The sequence below is a fragment of the Saccoglossus kowalevskii genome, chromosome 12 (genome assembly GCF_978046115.1).
Source record: "Saccoglossus kowalevskii chromosome 12, keSacKowa6.1, whole genome shotgun sequence".
In the NCBI taxonomy this organism is placed as follows: domain Eukaryota; kingdom Metazoa; phylum Hemichordata; class Enteropneusta; family Harrimaniidae; genus Saccoglossus; species Saccoglossus kowalevskii.
In genome coordinates, this window is record NC_140652.1 from 26,591,959 (window position 1) to 26,611,544 (window position 19,586).

Genomic DNA, 19,586 nt, shown 5'->3' on the forward strand with positions numbered 1-19,586 from the left:
CCTGGACCAATTACATTCAAACTTCTTAAATACATCATAAATAATATTATACATGTGCAGGTCAATTAGTTCATGGCTGAATGGCGGTCATTTTGTTGTACTGAATGTGGTTTTAGTGCCATATCATTGTCAGGCTGTTATTGAGTTGCCATAGAGGGCATGCTTTTATTGTGTTGCCATATACATTGTATAGAGGGCATGCTTTTATTGAGATGCCATAGAGGGCATACTTTATTGAGTTGCCATAGAGGGCATACTTTATTGAGTTGGCCAAGCAGTCATTCTTTTTTGAGTTGGCATAGCGGTCATGCCTTTATTGATTCGTCATATAGGGCATGTTTTTATTGACTTGCCATAGAGGGCATACTTTATTGAGTTGCCATGGAATGCATGCTTTTATTGACTTGCCTAGAGGGCATACTTTTATTGACTTGCCATAGAGGGCATGCTTTTATTGACTTGCCATAGAGGGCATACTTTTATTGACTTGCCATAGAGGATTGCTTTGTATGCATTACACTGTATAGAGGGATAGATGAAGTAAGTATGCCCTGACACACGTAATGACCTGAAACATAATTGTTTATGATATGAGCATTTTATTGGCCCTTAACACCAGGAATTATTTTCCAATGTTAACAGGCAAATGTTTTTGTTGCGTTTAAAGAATGAAACGGTCATACTGCGGCGATAACATTTGTATTGCCTTAATCTCAGCTGATGTATGTTAAGATTATTACTCCCAAAACAATCATAGATATTCCCATCAGTAGCGAAATTCCGAGAAAAGTTTGGTAGTTGCAGCTGCTGTTTTACCTAACACAGATTACCCATGGAAATTATACTATACACATACTATACACAGCCACCTTTTGTGAAAACACAGTTGTAATACATATACGGATTGGTTAATAACCAACTTGACCCATTAGGTCAAAGGACACTGCTGCAGGTCAAATTTGCAAATGCATCATGTTGGAAAGTGATTTTCATCGAGAGTTTGCGTACGATCCAACACATTCGTCAGTGGAGATAATGATGAGAATTTTGACTTTGACTGTGTTCCAACAGACTCTAATGTCTGGTGGTACGTAATTAATATTGTAATAAAATGTGCATATTTGACTTTTTCTGTTTCTTCATTGTAAAAATCAATGACGACGCAACTAATTACGTAATTTGACTTTCCCTCAAAGACACAATTACTCCCCTCAATCTGTCACATGATGAAACAAAATTTTCATTGGCACTCTTTTTCGAGGGGGATGCTCAGGTAAGCACCCACTCCTAAAAAATCGTGATTTTCTGAGTTGAGGCCCCTGGGCGCTAACGCGGTCGAGTCCGGTAAGTTGGTGCCTCTGACGATTGAATTATTAACATGTAGTTGAAAAGTGTACAAACGCTTGAAGCTGTTTTTATTGCGGAAGTGTTTAACTATAACTGGGTGTAAAATTAATAAAAATATGCCATGCAGTTAAAACACTAATTGAAATATATTGCATGTCATCTAGCAATATTTTAATGAACATCAATAAATCATAGTCACCCAGTGTCTTATGTACTCTGTGTATTAAAGGCAGTTAAACGCATGTATATGCAATGCATTATGGGAGAAAAAAGCATGCCCTCTATGGCTACTCAACAAAGTATGCCCTTTATGGCAACTGAATACAAACAGCAAAGACCTCAACAGGAGCTTGCATCCTGTGACAGTCGATAGAAGATAATCAAAAACTATTATATAAATTATTATCAATTTTATTTGAAATATTTGCAAATTTTTTGTTATGTTTTTTTATATGATTATTCATATCAATAATAATATATCATTCATGTCACCAAACAAAAATTTAAGATAGGAAAAATTATTTGCAATATAGAAACCAGTTGCAAAATGCTAATTTTGACCCTTTTTCTATGATAGTTTGAACTGTTGTTTTTTCAAAAAATTGTCCAGTAATCCTAATTTTTTTTTTTTACAATTTCAGTATCCCAATTATATTATTGTTTAAAGTATGAAAATAATGAAATACTGTAAAACCATTTATTATCAACGACATTTAATCAGTAAACTTGATAACCATGAAATCATCCAAATTCTTGCAAGAAATGTATACACAGCTTTTCAGGTTAGATATAATTTGTTCGTCTGAGTTCTCCAATAGATGAGTTATAATAATTTATTTTATTGAGGCGATTAAAGTCACGCTTGTAACTTTCTTTTTATATGCATTGTAACCTGTTCCCCCAGGTTAGTGGGGTATATTTCTTTAGAGAAATGAAAATAAAAAATAATTTAATTTCATTATTTTGATGTTTTGAGCATATTCACTATGTTTTAATTTCACGAATTTGTCATGGAAACAATGAGTTTCATTGTTTTTTTACATGTTCACCAAGATTAAATTTAAGGAATTTTACTTATCAGCGAAATTAAAACCCAGTGAATTTACAGTATATTCTTCAAATCAATCTAAATCAATATGTAATACCACTACATTAACTTGTACAATAGAGGTATATGCAAAGGTTTGATGCAATATTATTGTGCATGCCCTCTACACTATCTAAAAATACCATAAACATAAAAATTTCCAATTTAAATTACGCTTTTTTTAAAATCAATATTAGTGTCATAAACGACTCTTCAAAAAAATCTTGCTTTGAATATTAATAAACCACTGGAGATACCTAGTCCAATGAATATTAATTTGAGCAGAGAGCTTATAATCTAAGCTAGATTTGTAAACAATGAAGCATCACTGAGTTATAGGATGAATGTTCGTCTTCGTAGGTCAGTACATTGTCAATAAGTGTGTCTAAGGGATAAGACCATCAAATACTCTGAAAATGAAGATAACAAACATCTACATTTTTGGATTCGTTCACAAAATAATTGTAATTTCCCATCGCCAGTAAATCAAATTATGTCTCATTGGAGGAAATATCAGTCAAACAATCAATGCACTGTAGATACTTGAATAAATCATTCCAATCAATTTCATTTTTTTTTTTTGCAAATTAAGTTTTTCCCGATCAATCTCTGTAAAATATAATTTTATTATTACTTTTTATAGATTTCATTTATGTGCAATCAATTTCTATCATGTTTTGTTGTCTATTGCTGATATCTCTCATGTATTGTGTCATTATATTTGAATATTTAATGACATGTTTTACATTTCCCGACAGATTTAGAGATTTAGCTTTAAAAACTTTAATTGTTATTAGGGGTTGGACATTAAAAAGTCCATGATTGAATTTTGTAAAAAATAAAAAACACATTCACACTTAAAAGAAGAAAAGAAAAAAGAAAATGTGAAAAATCAAATGAAGCTCAAAATGAGGGAAATGATTTGTATAGTAGTTCCCCACCCCATCAGAGTTTCTAATCCTCTACATGTATTAAAAATTTACTGCATTACATGTTTGGCCCTTACCTACTGTAGAATACTTTATTTTCGCTTGGAATTTATTTTCGCTATTTTCGCTGAAGGGATGATTCAGTGAAAATAAAATCCAGCGAATATACTTTTTTTTCCTATACTTCACATTAAACTCATCAAAAATCAGTGAAAATAAATTCCAAGCAAAACGCCCAAAAAGCCTTTTCAGCGAAAATTAATTCCAGCGAAAATAAAGTATTCCACAGTATTACAAAATGAACTTTTTGATCTGCAAACTTTATTCCTGTAGTTTCATTATTAGTGATGATTCAGACGACACAGTTACTCGAGTTGAATGAAGTTTTATTTTAGTTGTTTTCAGCCACCGTGTGAGCTTCAATTGTACGATCCTCGAGGGCCAGTGTAATTAGTACAGGGATGCTGTTTTTATTATTGTTAGCCGTGTATGATAACAGAGTCAATTTTATTGCTGGGTATTGTATCCCGATGCAATTAACGATCACAAACAGTCATATCCCGGGAGAAGAGACATACCTCGAATAGCTAAGTAACGACAGTGTTGAGGTTACAGTAACTATTCAATGCATTTCTAATCTCTGTTCAAAAATATATATGATGCTACGTAATACATCCTTATTCTATTAATTGCTTTGTAAAATGACAGGTGTTTTATTGAAAACCTGTCGTGATTAAAATAAAAAAAAAAAAAAGGAGAGAAAATGTAGGGATTAACTTTTGCAGTAAAATAATCCTATTTTGTGAACAAAAATATGCCTTTTCTTCCTTTTTTATAGATTTGATTTATGCGCAATCAATTTCTATCATGTTTTGTTGTCTATTGCTGATAGCTCTCATGTATTGTGTCATTATATTTGAATATTTAATGAGATGTTTTACATGTTACATGTTTTACAATTGAAAAAAAAGATATGAATGTAATATAACAGAAAAAAAAGTCAAAGGCATAAATAAATTCAAAAATAAAGTACAAGATACATTTATTCTGTTTATTTGTGTGAGTAAAAGTGAGAAAGCCCTGATAACCAAAATGAATATTCATGAGGTAATATATAGTATAAACACAAACTTTATTTTTCAATTACTTTTTTTGTTTCAAATTACAGTGGTTAGGAAGCTAATTTAAACTAGAAAGTATAAAAATATTGCCCAAGAATAAAAAAAAAAGTATCTCTATAAAATATGAAAAATTAAATGGCAAATGTGAAACGAATTTTAACTTGGAAAATAAATAAAGACTACATTCCTTCTATGAATTATAATGTTCTTTAGAGGTAGATACAAAACGATTCTCATAGCATCATATTTACGAGTGATCTTAGAATTTTGAAGAAAAAAGGCAGTGCAAATTCTATTTTCTTCTGTAGACAAATTGAGCTACACTTCATCACTGTCCCTCCCCTTCTTGTTAACTTGCTGTACGATAAACTCCCAGCATGCAGTGTGGTAAACGCCCAGCATGCAGTGTGGTAAACTCCCGGCATGCAGTGTGGTAAACTCCCAGCATGCAGTGTGGTAAACATCCGGTTGACCATTACGTAGTGAACTGCGCATATGCAGTACTTTTGTGTCACGTGCTCCGTGTGTTTTCTGGAGCTGTGTAGTCAGTATACTGTGAGCAGGATTCTAATTATGATGAAACCGTTTACCGATATTGTTGAGTTTGTATTAAAAATAAAAAATTGCCTGTTTTGAGAAAATCAAAAAAAGTGTGAGGCTCAACAGCAAAGCACATGATCATTTAATTTATTGATGTTCCTGTGAAACAATGTTGCCTGTTTTTAGGTGATGACAAAAGTCTTTGGTAGCAGTGCCATTGTATATAGTATAGGCACTAATTTAACCTATGAGCAAGTTTTAATTCCTGTTGAATGATGAAAAATAAATCAGGTGAACAAAATCACTTATTGAACTTATAGATTTAACTTAAGTATAGATGATCACAATAATGTTATGAGTGACAAGTGAATATTGTTTTCCAAAATTTTCAAAAAAAAGCCCTTTAGTCCGTTTAGTCCAAAATTAACATAGAAATAAAAAAAAAAATCATTAAAAATTTGCAAAATGTTTTGATTGGGAAAAAATGATGGAAACTCAAAAAGTTACAATAATGTAAGTCCTACCTAGGATTTCAAATAAATGTAGCAACTACACGCACTACATGACTCCCTAGTCTCATTGAAAAAAATCACTTCAGGTCAAATCAGTTCAAGTTAACACATTGTCTGCAGACTCCTTTTTTTGCTTATTCATCACTGCTATCTGTGGAGGCTTTCAGCAGATAGCTTCTGTAGGGATTAACTTTCGCAGTAAAATAATCCTATTTTGTGAACAAAAATATGCCTTTTCTTCCTTTTTTTAGTGTAATCGCACAATTTTCCATCAGTTTATTAAATAAAGAAATCAACTGAGATGAGAAATCTGAGATCATATTGTGCTTTTATTTGTCGATCAGTCACGCAATGAAAACCATTTACACTTGCAGTTTTTTGAAAAGCTGAGTTTATCAGAAATTGGAATTGTCAATTAACTAAAAAGGTTACCTCAACCTTAATTCGTTTTTGATTGAGTTTTCAGCTTCTTGGGTGTCATCAATTCACTGAATTGCATGTGGGATTCTCTGTTTGACTGTCAAATAATCACTATAATACAAATACCACTATTCATTGTGAAGCATTTCCCATTAGGAGTGGTCTGATATATTCACAAGACTTCTGTATATTTATTGAGTTCTCATATTTATACAACTATTTTACCCATGTTACTTCATCCAAGCTGACATCGAAATTCACATTGTGTTTATTTCACACCCAAAGCAATATTCGGACAGCAATGCATGGTGGAATTTATTGTAGTGAAAACAACAAATACCTTATGCCAGCTTTCTATCAGTATAACTCTTGCAGTAACTTTCAGGTTAAAGGGCAGCAGTCATCGCACAGCGTCCTGTTCGATATGGGACTCATAGCGACGTATACAACGCGTGTAAAATACATTGTTTATTTACAAGAAATTCGAACACATGCTGCGCGACGACCACCACGCTTTAAATTTTTGGTCAAGTTACTCAAAACTTTTGCCAACTATAGAACTTTAATGGAAAGGTGAATTGAGATCACATTGTAACCTAAAGAATGATAGTCGTATGTGTTTAAATATATTATGAAACCAGTCTTAAGATTTCTAACAATTGTGTATGGGACGAGATCCCTTAATCTACATCGAGCATTTCTGTATATTGCAGAAGACTGACCAATATTTGTGAGATATTTCTCACATGTTAATTCATGTTTCACCTTACAATAACTTACAAGTTTAGGACTTCTAGAGCTCTAATCTTGTCTGAAAATATCAAAGCACCTATGTTTAAACAGAATACACCAGAATTACTTGCATATTGGTCAATCCAAATATGTCCAAAACCATATTTATAGAGAAGATTTTTAACTGTCAATGCCTAGCAGATAGTACCGCTCCTGCCATATTAAGTTAAAAAACTTTCAACATTTACATACACTCTAAGATAATTTTGTCCTAATTCTCCCCTAACAGCCAATTAGTGTACTTTCTCCACATCATTAATATCAGAAAGTGTGCCCCAAATAGCATTACCGTAGAAAAGAATTGGGAGGATTTTACAATCAAATATACGAGAAGAAACATCAGGTGGCACACCAACATGGTGTATATAGTGACATCACTAGCAGTGTCATTCATCTTTAGCATTTTGATTCATAACGTAGGTATTTGAAGATGGACATTTTTCTGAATATTTAGTTAATAGCTATTGCTGCATCGTCAGTGGAATCCACAAAGTCTCTCCATGATTGTCAGCTTGGCTCTCTCTCATTTCAGTAAATTTAAAGATTTTCACTGTATCTGCTATTTTTCCATTTTCAGTATAATGCAATACAATATATCAGTGAAAATTAACCCATCATTTTAGAAGTTGATGTTTCAATCAGTGAATGCAATTGAAAAATCCTTTATTAAAGTTTAAAAAACGTAAAATTAATGTAAACTAAGAACATCAAGTAGAAATGTAATTGGCATATTTGGTACAAAATGTCAATTTAAATGCCACAAGTCAGCTCAATTTCCGCGGCTTTAATCGTTGTTCTGGTTGGTGTAGCACGAGAAGTTGGCTTTTTAAACAATAATTTGATGAATAACTCATGGTTCATCAGATTATTGCATTTTTGTTAACTACATGCTTCTTAAACGTTACTGACACCTATTCTAAATGAATGCCTTGAGACTCATCTTCAGTTAATTTAATTTTGATTAATGAAGCAAGCTCTTGAAGGAACAAGCGGCTCCCTTGATTGTGCACGTTTTTTTTATCCCTGAATTTATCCTGCAATTAGCTCAATTCATAGAATATATGTCGGACACTCGACCGTATCATCTGTACGAGGTTTCACTTTGAAGTGTGCGGTATATCATCGTATCTTTGATTGGTTCAGCCAAATGTTAGATATTTCATAGAGAATTAATTCTCATCGAAAGATATTTTAGTGTATTAATGTCTGCTTATTATTTCTTAACCTTTTAGAATCATATGAAAAACAGTGGCTTATAAAACTCACGAGAATTCAACATAACTATTGTGAAAAACAAAAATGGCTGCCTCTAGACTTATTTTGAAAAGTCCATTTTGTTCATGGTATTAAGTAATAGTATCCATTCAATTCTCATTGATACATGGAAGGATTTGTTCATTTTTTTTGGCAACAATTTTTATCAGCAAGCATTTTTTTAACTTTCATGTATCAATAAAAATTAAATGATTATAACAAAATTGTGCAAAGAAGTATTCAGCTAATGATTATGGTTACTAATTTAAATGTTAAAATTTTTTTTTCATAAATTAAATTGCTTTGAAACATCAGTTGTTGCATGTTTGGCAATATGTTATTAACATCGTCTCTGTAAAATCTTTAGAGCTATCATAATTTAAGAAAAAGATATTGGCCAGTTAATCAAAATTTTGTCTAAAGGCAGCCATATAACAGCCGTGCATGAACTTTAAACCCCTTGATCCAGGCTTCAACTTTTAGTGCATATAGTATATACGCTATTATAATCTTTGAAATATTGGAAATCTGTGTGATTTAAGACTTTTGGATCAAATCGGATAAATCAAAGTGACATTAATAGCTTGATACGCAGTCAAAATGACTATTCGGTGATCTGCACATGATGAGATGTTATCACTTCCAATTAACTTTCTCATTTTCTGACTGTACTCGTTAATACACAGATGGAAGCGATATACAACATCATTTTAGTGGTTCACTTATCGGTCAAATGCCATTCCACTAAAAAAAATATCTTTTTCCAAAAAAAATTTGAAGGTGTTTTTTTTTTGTTTTTGACCATAAAGCTTTGAGCGCCAAAGTCAACTTTTGTAACCGTTCACAAAATTTGTTCATAATTTTTCAAAACTTTTGATCAGAACTTGTAGCAAATAAAGAATTATATTCATTTGAACCAAAATTATCAAAATGAATATAGAAAAACTCCTGAAAACCAACAAAATGTCTCACCAAAGTTCGGTTGGAAAAATTATGACGCTCAAAGGCTTGAAAGTGTTGTCCTGGGAAAGTCATGTGAGTATCAAACCGAATTTAATAGAAACTGCAAAGTGTTCAGATAACACATCAATTGTGATTTGAGGTGCAAGAATCGTTATTCTGAGTACATTCAGTTTCGTCTGATTGGAAAATATAAAATTTGAATCACGTTTATATGAGAATCAACTTGATGAGATTATAACCAAATTGGAATGCAGATTATGTCCGAACTCCTAGGCACCAAAAAGATTTTATTACCCATGATCCATTATTACATTGTACGACAGTGATTCATTGTTTCGTGCAACATTCTTTGTCTGACACCTGTGATTCGATCGTATATTACCAGGTATAAAAGTTCAGACTATTAACTGTAAACCGAATACATGACTGTATACTGTCAGTTCAGTAGCATATAGGATGGAATCATGGCCACCTGGGTGTGCAGATAGTTTTAGGATTAACAACGTTCCAGATCATTGCTCAAACTTATTATGTATCCCATTTCCGTGAAGGTGAAATTAAAGTCAAGGTGAAGGTACATTGCTGATGTCGTTTTTTCCCATTCATTACAAGCCAGTAATTTAAGTTATGCTCGGACCAAACTGAGCTACAGTAATATGTGATATATACAATGTATTTTGTAATATTTATAATTGATAAATTACAATAGTATGTGAATTTATATAGATTTAAGTCAACACTTACGGTTCAGTCATTTTCATGTTCGTGTCATGTTCAAGCAAACTGTTCTATCATAAAGAAATGTAGAGTACATATTTTCTGAGGCAAAGTCAAACATTTTTTGCAAAATTCTTGACAATAAAATAGTTACCTGAACCTGACACCACCTCAGTAGGAATATATTGCTGTTTATGTATGTCTATGAATATATATTTATTAAAACTTTTGTGATAACATTTTGAATACTCCAGTTTTCTAGATGCTCATAATTATGTTCAGATTCACAAAGTTTTAGTTTGCTAATCAACAGGGTTTGTGACAAGTGTAACAAAGGTCTAATTGAAAATGAAATGTACTTTCTGATGGAATGCAACAAATATAATGAGTTGCGTACCGATCTTTTCAATAAAGCTAAGGATATGATCCCAGCATTTAAAAATAAACCTACAGAGAAAAAAATCATGGAATTATAAAAACATTATTATACCAGTAGCACAGTTCATAAGTAAAAGCTTTGAAGTCAGGAAACAGGATCTTAGTTGACATTTTAATGCCTGCTGTCAGTAATATTAACTTTTACACTTTTTTTCTTTGTTATGACAAATTTTACCTATTTTTCATTATTTTAGTAATCTTACATTATTTAGTATTTTAGTGATTTTGTATTATTTAGGGATTGTATTTTGTTATCTAGCATATTGTTTTCTATTCTTGTTTTCTTGTACCTTGTGACAATTTCTTTTCCGTCCGGGGATTGTGTCAATTTAAGTAAATAAATAAAAAATAAATAAAATTCTCTCTGTTATCTCAGTAGCTAAGTGTACTTCTATTCACACTATCAAATCAACTAAAACCCTCAAACATCAATACATCTGTTTAGATTGCACCTTTGTAACAACAATAGCAAGGATAGATACTGCTGAAAAAATCAAAACAGTAATCATGAAAATACTTCACACTATTAATTGAATTATGAAGAAATTTAATAAACTTAAAATCTTTTCAGAAAGTAAATCCAAATCTACTCCACCAGTCTAAACATGACTTGGGGAACTTCCTTTTAACTGATCCATGTATTTTCATAAGGCTGAGAAAACAAATATCTCTGTTCCTCGTTTCCGCGCGCATCATTTTAAACTATGCGCTTCGGACGTTTTTTTTTCTTTTTAAAGCATTCCAAAATGCGCTTGTACTCGCACTTGTCTCAAATTTCCCATATTTTAGCTCAGTATTAAAAAAAAAAAAAATTGTTTCGCCGCCTCATTTTTAAAATTTACATGAAACGAGAAATAGAGATTTTTTTTTCCTGGCTTAAAGTGTTTTTTTTTTTAGAGGGCGCTATTCAAAAATGTCCTGTTTGACCTTGACTTGTTCTGTAATCAGAAAAGGTTATTAATTGACCAGCTGTACATGGTAACATTACATTAATGAATTGCATTGTTTGATTTGATCTTTCTGGAACAACATTGATATATGGATAGTTATTGTGTACTGTAATATAAAGAGGAAATACTGTAAAACATGTTGAAAAAGCGACATGCAATTTTAGCGAATTGCGATAAAATGACGTAACAGCGAAATGTCGATTTAGCGAATCTCTTTTGTCATTGTTGACTTCCTGTTTTCACAATACTTGTCTGTTGCGCACCAAAACAAATGTGCATTTATCACCTTCATAAAAACAAAGAAAAACTGTCAAGTGTAATTTGATTATGTTCGCAATCATGAAAAACTGATTCAACAGGGATTTGAAAAAGCGGGTATTGTTGCTGCGTTACATCCAGAATATTGAACTTTTACATTGGAACTCAAAAATTACTAAGTACTACTAATTTCCGTAATAATATATCAGTATCACTTCATTTATTTATTTTCATTGAAATAATGACCACAATGAATACGTTTATTTTTTTTGTGTTAATTTACTTTTCAATAAAGTGTATCTATCATGTCAGTACGTTTGTTTTTTTTGTTTACAAAGTGTGTGTGGAGAAAAAAGACATTGTTTGGTGGCCATTTTGAATTTATAATAAAGTCATTAGCGACATCTTGAATTAGCGAATTAGTTCTCTCGCTAAACTCGCTAAAAAGACATGTTTTACAGTATAACTACATTTAAGGTTGCACTATTTTACACACAGACTGCCTGACTGATTAATAATTTGATCACCATGAAAAACAATGACATCAGGACACCTTATAAATTTCAGGGTTTGCTGGTAAAGTTTTCTCATGAACTGCACAAAATTCAAATACGAAATGATGCTTACAGGTTTCTGCAGATGATACAAAGTGGGGAGGCATTTTTAACTCGCTTGCACTACATGTGTGTTTGAATTTACTTATTAACTCTTACACAACCCCCGGAGGGAAAGAAAATGGTCACAAAGTACAAGGAGAAATATACATATAAAAAAACAAAACAAAAACACAATATACTAAATAACAAATACAATCACTAAATTACTAAATAATACAAAATCTCTAAAATACAATCTAATATATTATATATTATAGCCTAAGAGTATCCAATAATTTGCATGATGTATAAATTAAATAAAAATAATTAGTAGGTGAAAGAGACATTAGCTGCATTTTTATCACAAATCTGCACATATCTTTTAATCTATATAATATTGAGCTAAAAATATACTTATGTCGCGCGCAGTTATCTAACATGAACAAATTTTACTTTCTGTATGATGTTCTCCAAGCTAGTTTGTAATTTCAGACATTGTTTTGATAACCACGAGTTGAGTCCTGAGAGACTAGATCGGTTTCTGTAGCAACCGTGACGCTATATCCAAACGTTCGCTACATTGTTTCCCATTGCGTTCTCGTGGTACTTGTCTGTTTACCGCCCAAAATTCCCACCAAAGTTCTCCCTCGTGTTAGTCGCGTGTCACTCCTAATATGGAATGACAGCGCTATGTTTCGTTTGTATGCGCCAATCATTAGCGTTGTTTTATTTTCGGAACGTTTTTGGCATGATATATTCTAGAGTACAAACACGTGTTTGGCACTTCTCCGATTAGCTGTCACCGAGACAAATGCCGCTCTAACGTTGACAATTACATTAACCAGGCAAAGCGCTGTCGTGAGAAGTCCGATTCAGGCCGTCGCTGTAATTCCTTCTATGGTAGCTTCGCAACTTGATGCTCGTTATGCACACCCTCCTTTCTATGCTCTCTACGATGCCAACTCCTCATGGAGCTATTATTTAGCGATCTATATTTTATACCAAGAAGTATTTGCTGTACAACGTATTGATGTTCATGTTGAGTACAAATAAACCAATTTGAATTATATCTCACGTCTGTTCAACTCAAGAAAACACAACGCAATCGATGTCCGTTTCAATAACAATTCCGCATGATTAGTCAGTTCGTTTTATGTGACGAAAAGAACACCCCAACGCCTAGTTTTGCGATATAAACTTATCCACCACAACTTACAAGTGAACACATAGTAAAATATGACATTTGACGTTATGATGTACAATATATATAATAATAGCATGCCAAGTAGAAAATGATTTTTTTTTTCAGTTACATTGTATTTTGGCTGAGTAATACTGTAAAACTATTTATTTTCACTGACATTTAATTTCACTATTTTGATGTTTTTAGCATATTCACTGCGTTTTAATTTCCAGAACTGGTCAAGGAAACAATGAGATTTATTGTTTTTATAAAGGTTCTTGTAGATTTAGTAATTTAGTGGATTTTACTTATCAGTGATAATAGCACCCAGTGTATAATTAATGCATTTACAACTTACTTGGATTAAATAATATGAACAAAACAATTAATAATAATTACTTTATTACACAACTAAATCATCAGAGGATTTAGTAAGGTAAAAAAAATAACAAGACAAGAATAAACAAAATAATGTAATAAGAACAAACAAATAATAAAACTTAACAGATAAAGACGAAAGAAATATCAAAATAAAAACTTCACTATTTTCACAACTTTTAAACAGGGGATTTATAGATAGTATCTTTAATTAATGCAGGTATATAGTTTGTTGTGTTGGAACCATGATTGGTATGTTGTTATTGTTCGAAATCCTAGTTGGTGTGGAATGCCCAAAAAGAAATTGACTTGTACCTGAGTGATTCTGCCACCATGATGGGTAATTTAACTGAGATGCAGTTTACCTGACAGGTATTTTAATTAGTTGATAAGGAAACCAAGATGACCTCCCTCGTCCACAAAACTATATATTTTCGGAAAGCTTATTGTATCAATTTAAAAATTTTGTTAGTATTTTTTTGTTATGGACACTGTAGTTTGAAATATGCACAAAAATGAGCTTTTTTGGTCAAAATTGATTTAAAAAAAAATAGCTTCTAAACCATGCTTCTGTTTCCTGTCAAAATTGGTTTACGGGTACATCTGTTTACTATGAAGAAAGTGCCGTCTTGAAAACTGTCTACCAGTTGTAAATTTTGCAGGGCAGCAGCTCAAATTTCACTACTTCAAGTTTATGCATAAATTAACATCCAGGCTAGTTGTCTGTACGATTGTTGTAACACTGTTCAACCAAAAACAATGTCCCGATGGCGTTTTGAAGATAAACACATTGTCAATCATTTGTGGAAATTTCAAAACAAAAGGTCAAAGCGTCTAGGAGCTATTTTTCTTTAAAGTTCTGAGATGTGCACTAACAAAAAAGCTGAGATAATTGCTAATTTGCATAACAATTCACTCAGTTAGAAGTTTGCTAATGCTCATAATTTAAATGGCTGTAACAGTTCCAAATTTAAATGTATTGTCATTTTGTAAAACGTTAAATATAGTGCATAATATGGAGATCCCGTCATTTCTTCTTTTCACCATGTTTCTTTTTTACTATTTATGTACAGCCTTGCTAAATTTTGCTAAGCATTCAAAGGAGAGAATGTTTGCACCAGTCCTGTTATCTATATTTTAAAATCGTTTTTTTGAGTATGTTCCACTATTCACAATTACACAAAATTTTAACAGTCTATAGCCAAAAAATCATTCCCAAGTGCCCACAAACCTGCATCTCCTAAAGATTCTTAGACTATTAATTGTATATAAAGTCTGTTTCTCTATAAAGTCAAGAAAGAAAAATTGAACATTAATGCACAGATACAAGTAATGCAATCAGTACATGTAATATAAAACTGATATATGTAGTCTTTTATTCCCTACAGTCTGCGTAGATTGATGTCAAACAAGACTCAAAATAACTTACAATATACAATTTCCCAACATGCATTGCCACTTGGGAGATGCTGATCTGCATATAGCCAATTAATCAGTTTTCAAGAAAAATAATTAATTTGGACGCTATACTAAAAAGCTTAAAGGACTTAATACAAGACTACATTCAATTTTGATTAAAACACTTAGTTGTGAACCGTGGAGAAGGATTATGATAATTGGCAATAAACTGGTCACTTTCAAACAGTGTATGCATAGTTAGTTTGATATGTGAATGTGTAATTAGAATTTCCACAGTTGTTGATGAGAAACAAATTATTTTCTTCTATCAATGCTGAGAACGCAATCAATTGATGAGAGTTTAAAGGCTGCTGATAAAATTGTGGCTAAGAATATCGAGGTGAGAATAAATCACTGTATTACAACTGTACATCACTGAAACATTCCAGTTGAGTAAAATGTATATACCGGTATATACAAGGCAGAATTTCATATTACATCATTACATTCCGCAGAAAAGCTGCTCTCTGATTGGTCTGATTGTTAGGTGTGAGGCGCTAGTTAGCCATTCAGGCACAACCTTGTGGGTAGCTTCTAATTGACTCAACAATTCTCAGATGAGATGATTATTCTCACTTGTGTTCTGTCGTGAGAATTTGGTAGCAGGCTACAAACTCATCAATTGATTGTATTCCAACCAATAGTAGTAAGGAATAAAAACACATTCTCATGAACTGTTTCAAAGTGACTGTGGCTAGTTCATTAAAAATTCTAACAACGCTTGCCCATAGCATTGCACAAGTCGATGATACATGGAACAGTCATGTACTGAATATAATGATAAAAAATCAATTTGAACAGATATGCAGTCTTAAAGGAAATACTATCATTGTAAGCTATTTAACTGTTTGCAATCAATTGCCATCCAGCTAGTGGAATAACAATATATGTACCGGTAGATGGAAGAGGAATGCTCAATGGAGCTTAACTGGGAACAGTGATAATGCCTTTAAGGCAGGAGAGCACTAAATTATACTAAAACTTAAAACAAATGGAAAAATTTTTCCAATGGATTTGAACCGAGAAAAATTAACTTTTATTAGAGTAGAAACATGGATTAAACGGATTAAAAATGGTGTCAATGTGAAGCTATTAGTACTTTAAGATTGTGCGTGATTGGCTACCCAATACTAAAAACAAACAGTCAAACCAATTAGAAAGCAGCTTTCTTTTTGATAGATTTTTTGAAACATATTTAATTCTGCCTTGTATATACCCGGTATGCTTCAATTCTACTGTAGAATTGAGACACTTTTAATGCTTTTAGCCAGACTGAATGAATTATATACTGTGTATACCATGCGATCCTAACAAGCATACACAACACTGAATATTTCGGTAGAATTCTTTTATTCTTATAATTATGCATCAGATGACCATAGCTTGTAATTTTTTACAAACAAGCATCTACCCATGAGCCTTTGCGTTTTTATCATGTGTTGCTATCGTCGCTTGGGACTCAATTCACGTGCGTGTGCAGGTGACAACTCTCTCGCTTTAATATTTTTCCCAAATTTCATTGCCATTGTATTATGATTTGCTATTCATATTTCAGGCCAGGATATGCCATTAATGTGAATATCATAAATATGAATATATTATACACAGTTGGACACGTTTGAGTGGGTGTGTAATGGCCAATAACAACTTCAGGTACCATCCACAAAAAAGTTCTTTTTCACAAAAAATGTTTTTTTAATCAAAAACCAAACGCAATTGAGATTGCATTTAGTGAAAATTACAGAAAATGTCAACAATTTTACCCCAAATTGAGCGGGGAAAATAATTTTGCTCACAAAGGGTTATTATAAAAATGTATATAAAAGTCTTTGTTTATGTATGAAGCTATGCACCCCTGAGTAATAGAAGCAATTTCCATTCAAGTACTTTAGAGTGCCAGAAATAACAGGTTTCTCTGACAGTTTAAAAACTTGAACAGACTGAATGATCTAATGGTGAATTAAATTGCCTAGCTAAAAAGGTCAAGGGTCAGAAAGAGAGTGCACTTGGTAAGAACTGCTATTCTTGAGATAGCTGTCAAATATGCCATTAGCCCCAGTCAAGTTGTTACGTTTCTACCTTTAAAGCATCTAGTGTCTAGATATCTCAGTAACTGTTTCGTAATAAGTCCCGCCACTTGTACCTGTCACCTAAATCCACATCAATTCCTTCGCAACATGCAAGCATTACTTTTATAAGCTGCTGCATGTTGATCTGTTTTTTGAGAAAAAACTGCCAAATGACACACATGTATTACTGTCCATGTGTTACCTTAACTACTGAGAAATAATTGTGAACTCATAGTTGCTGCTGACTTAAAAAGTAAAGCAAGTAAATAACACCGAATAAAAGACATTGTATACACTACTGTAAAGGGGTTAATTATTCACTGGGTTTTAATTTGGCTTATTTCGCTGACTGGAAAATGTGCTAAATTAAAACCCAGTGAATATGTAAAATTTAGCATAGAACACATTATCTAAATGAAAAAAGCATGAATTTAAAATCCAAAGAATATGCCTGAAATGGCAAATCAGTGAAATTTAAACCCAGTGAAAATTAGTCATTTTACAGTATGTCAAATTATAGTAAACATATACTGCATGCATGACTCAAACTGATGCTTGCCTACGACATCTAATCGCCTAGCTTCACGTCACAGCACATCTTCCCTTCGGCATCTGGCTTATTACGTGCAGAGAGTGTGAAACCCATCCACACCAATTCACACCATACAGCATAGCCAGAAATTCTGGCAAAGGCCTTTCAGATTTGGTGAAGGCTGAAAATAATGGTACAACAGTAAAACAGTAATATATTTGAATTATTTCTCAAATAATTGTAAACTCAGAAGCTGCTGACATACAAAGTAAAACAAGTAAATACACAAACTACTATCATAATGTTGAATCAAAGTAAACATTTGTGACTGAAACTGACATTCATGTACGCCACCTAGTTGCCTAGCTTCACCTCACAGCACACAAGCCTTTCTTGCACCAGACTTTTTTGCCTAAATTATTCTGTACTTTTTTCTTGTATTCTTCAATATTTTTCTGGAAATGAACCCGAATTTTGGAGACAACAGACAAAATTGTCATCAATTTATTCAAAAAAAATTGCTAATTTTGTCTCAATATTCTGAAGGAAATTGCTATAAACGGGAAAAGAGGGAACTGGTGGTGAAAAGGCAAGACAGTTGAGTGCTGTATGTGAGCATCGATTCAAGTCATTCACACAGAATGTTTGCTTTGCTTTTACATCACATTCAGTGAGCTGACTTTATTAGACAGCTTGAATTAAAGCTGACAATTTAGTATTTGGTTTTCATTTTATCATTAAAAGCCCACAAAAAAACATTGTCAATTTGTTAATACATTTAAAGTGCGGTGGTCGTCGCGCAATTTCATGTAAAGAAACAATATATTTTATGGCACGACGACCACCGCCATTTAAACATAATAAAATATGTCACCAAGCAAAATTTCAAGATTTCTTTATGTCCATGTTTTATCTTGAGTTTTCAAATTCTAAAAGATCACACATCAATAGAGGGCGCTATTTAAACATTGTTGTTAGAGCAACAATGACTTGCTAGTTTGACATTCTTCAGTCCTGATGATTATTTCATGATTGCATGTCGCATACGACTTATTTACCACTTCCGTGTCACTGAGAATGTTCTAGAACCGTACTGTGTCTCGGTGGAATATTCTAGATTTTTTTTAGAAACTGGTTGAATAGGTAATAGAACACTGTAGGAGGCAATAGAAGGTAATGGAACATTCTAGAAATTTATAGTAAATTCCAGACTCATTATGTATGCTGATGTAATGGTCTATTTATAGACAGTGTGGGTATATATAGGGGAGTTGTTCAGCACTGAGTTCAGATCGGAGATTTCGTTGAATTGTATTGGAGTTTAAGTATCTAGTTATTGGAGTAGTGGAGTTTTACCGCGTTATTGTACTTGATGTTTGCAGAGTATAATAATACCAGTACCAGTTGAAACCTCATCTGTTGGCTCCATGTTCGTATTTTATCATCGCCGCCAGGGAAGTCTTTCTGTTACTGTTGCCATTTTTGTATTTGAACCATCACACCTGTACTATATCAATTACGGTATTATTACGTTGCGTGTGACATTGCGAAAACAATGATCGAGTCTCTAAAGTCATGAGAATATACTACCAATAGAGGGCGCTAGTTTGGCATTGTTCAGTCCTGATGACTATTTCATGATTGCAGAAACAATAATTGAGTCACTAATTAAAGTCATGGTATCCACCATCAATAGAGGGCGCTAAATTGACATTGTTCAGTCCTGATAAATATTTCATGATTACAAAAACAATGATCAAGTCTCTAAAGTCAAGAGAATATACTACCAATAGAGGGCGCTAGTTTGGCATTGTTCAATCCTGATGAATATTTCATGATTGCAGAAACAATAATTGAGTCACTAATTAAAGTCATGGTATCCACCATCAATAGAGGGCGCTAAATTAACATTGTTCAGTCCTGATAAATATTTCATGATTACAAAAACAATGATCAAGTCTCTAAAGTCAAGAGAATATACTACCAATAGAGGGCGCTAGTTTGGCATTGTTCAGGTCAGCAGGATATTTCACTGTTAAAGG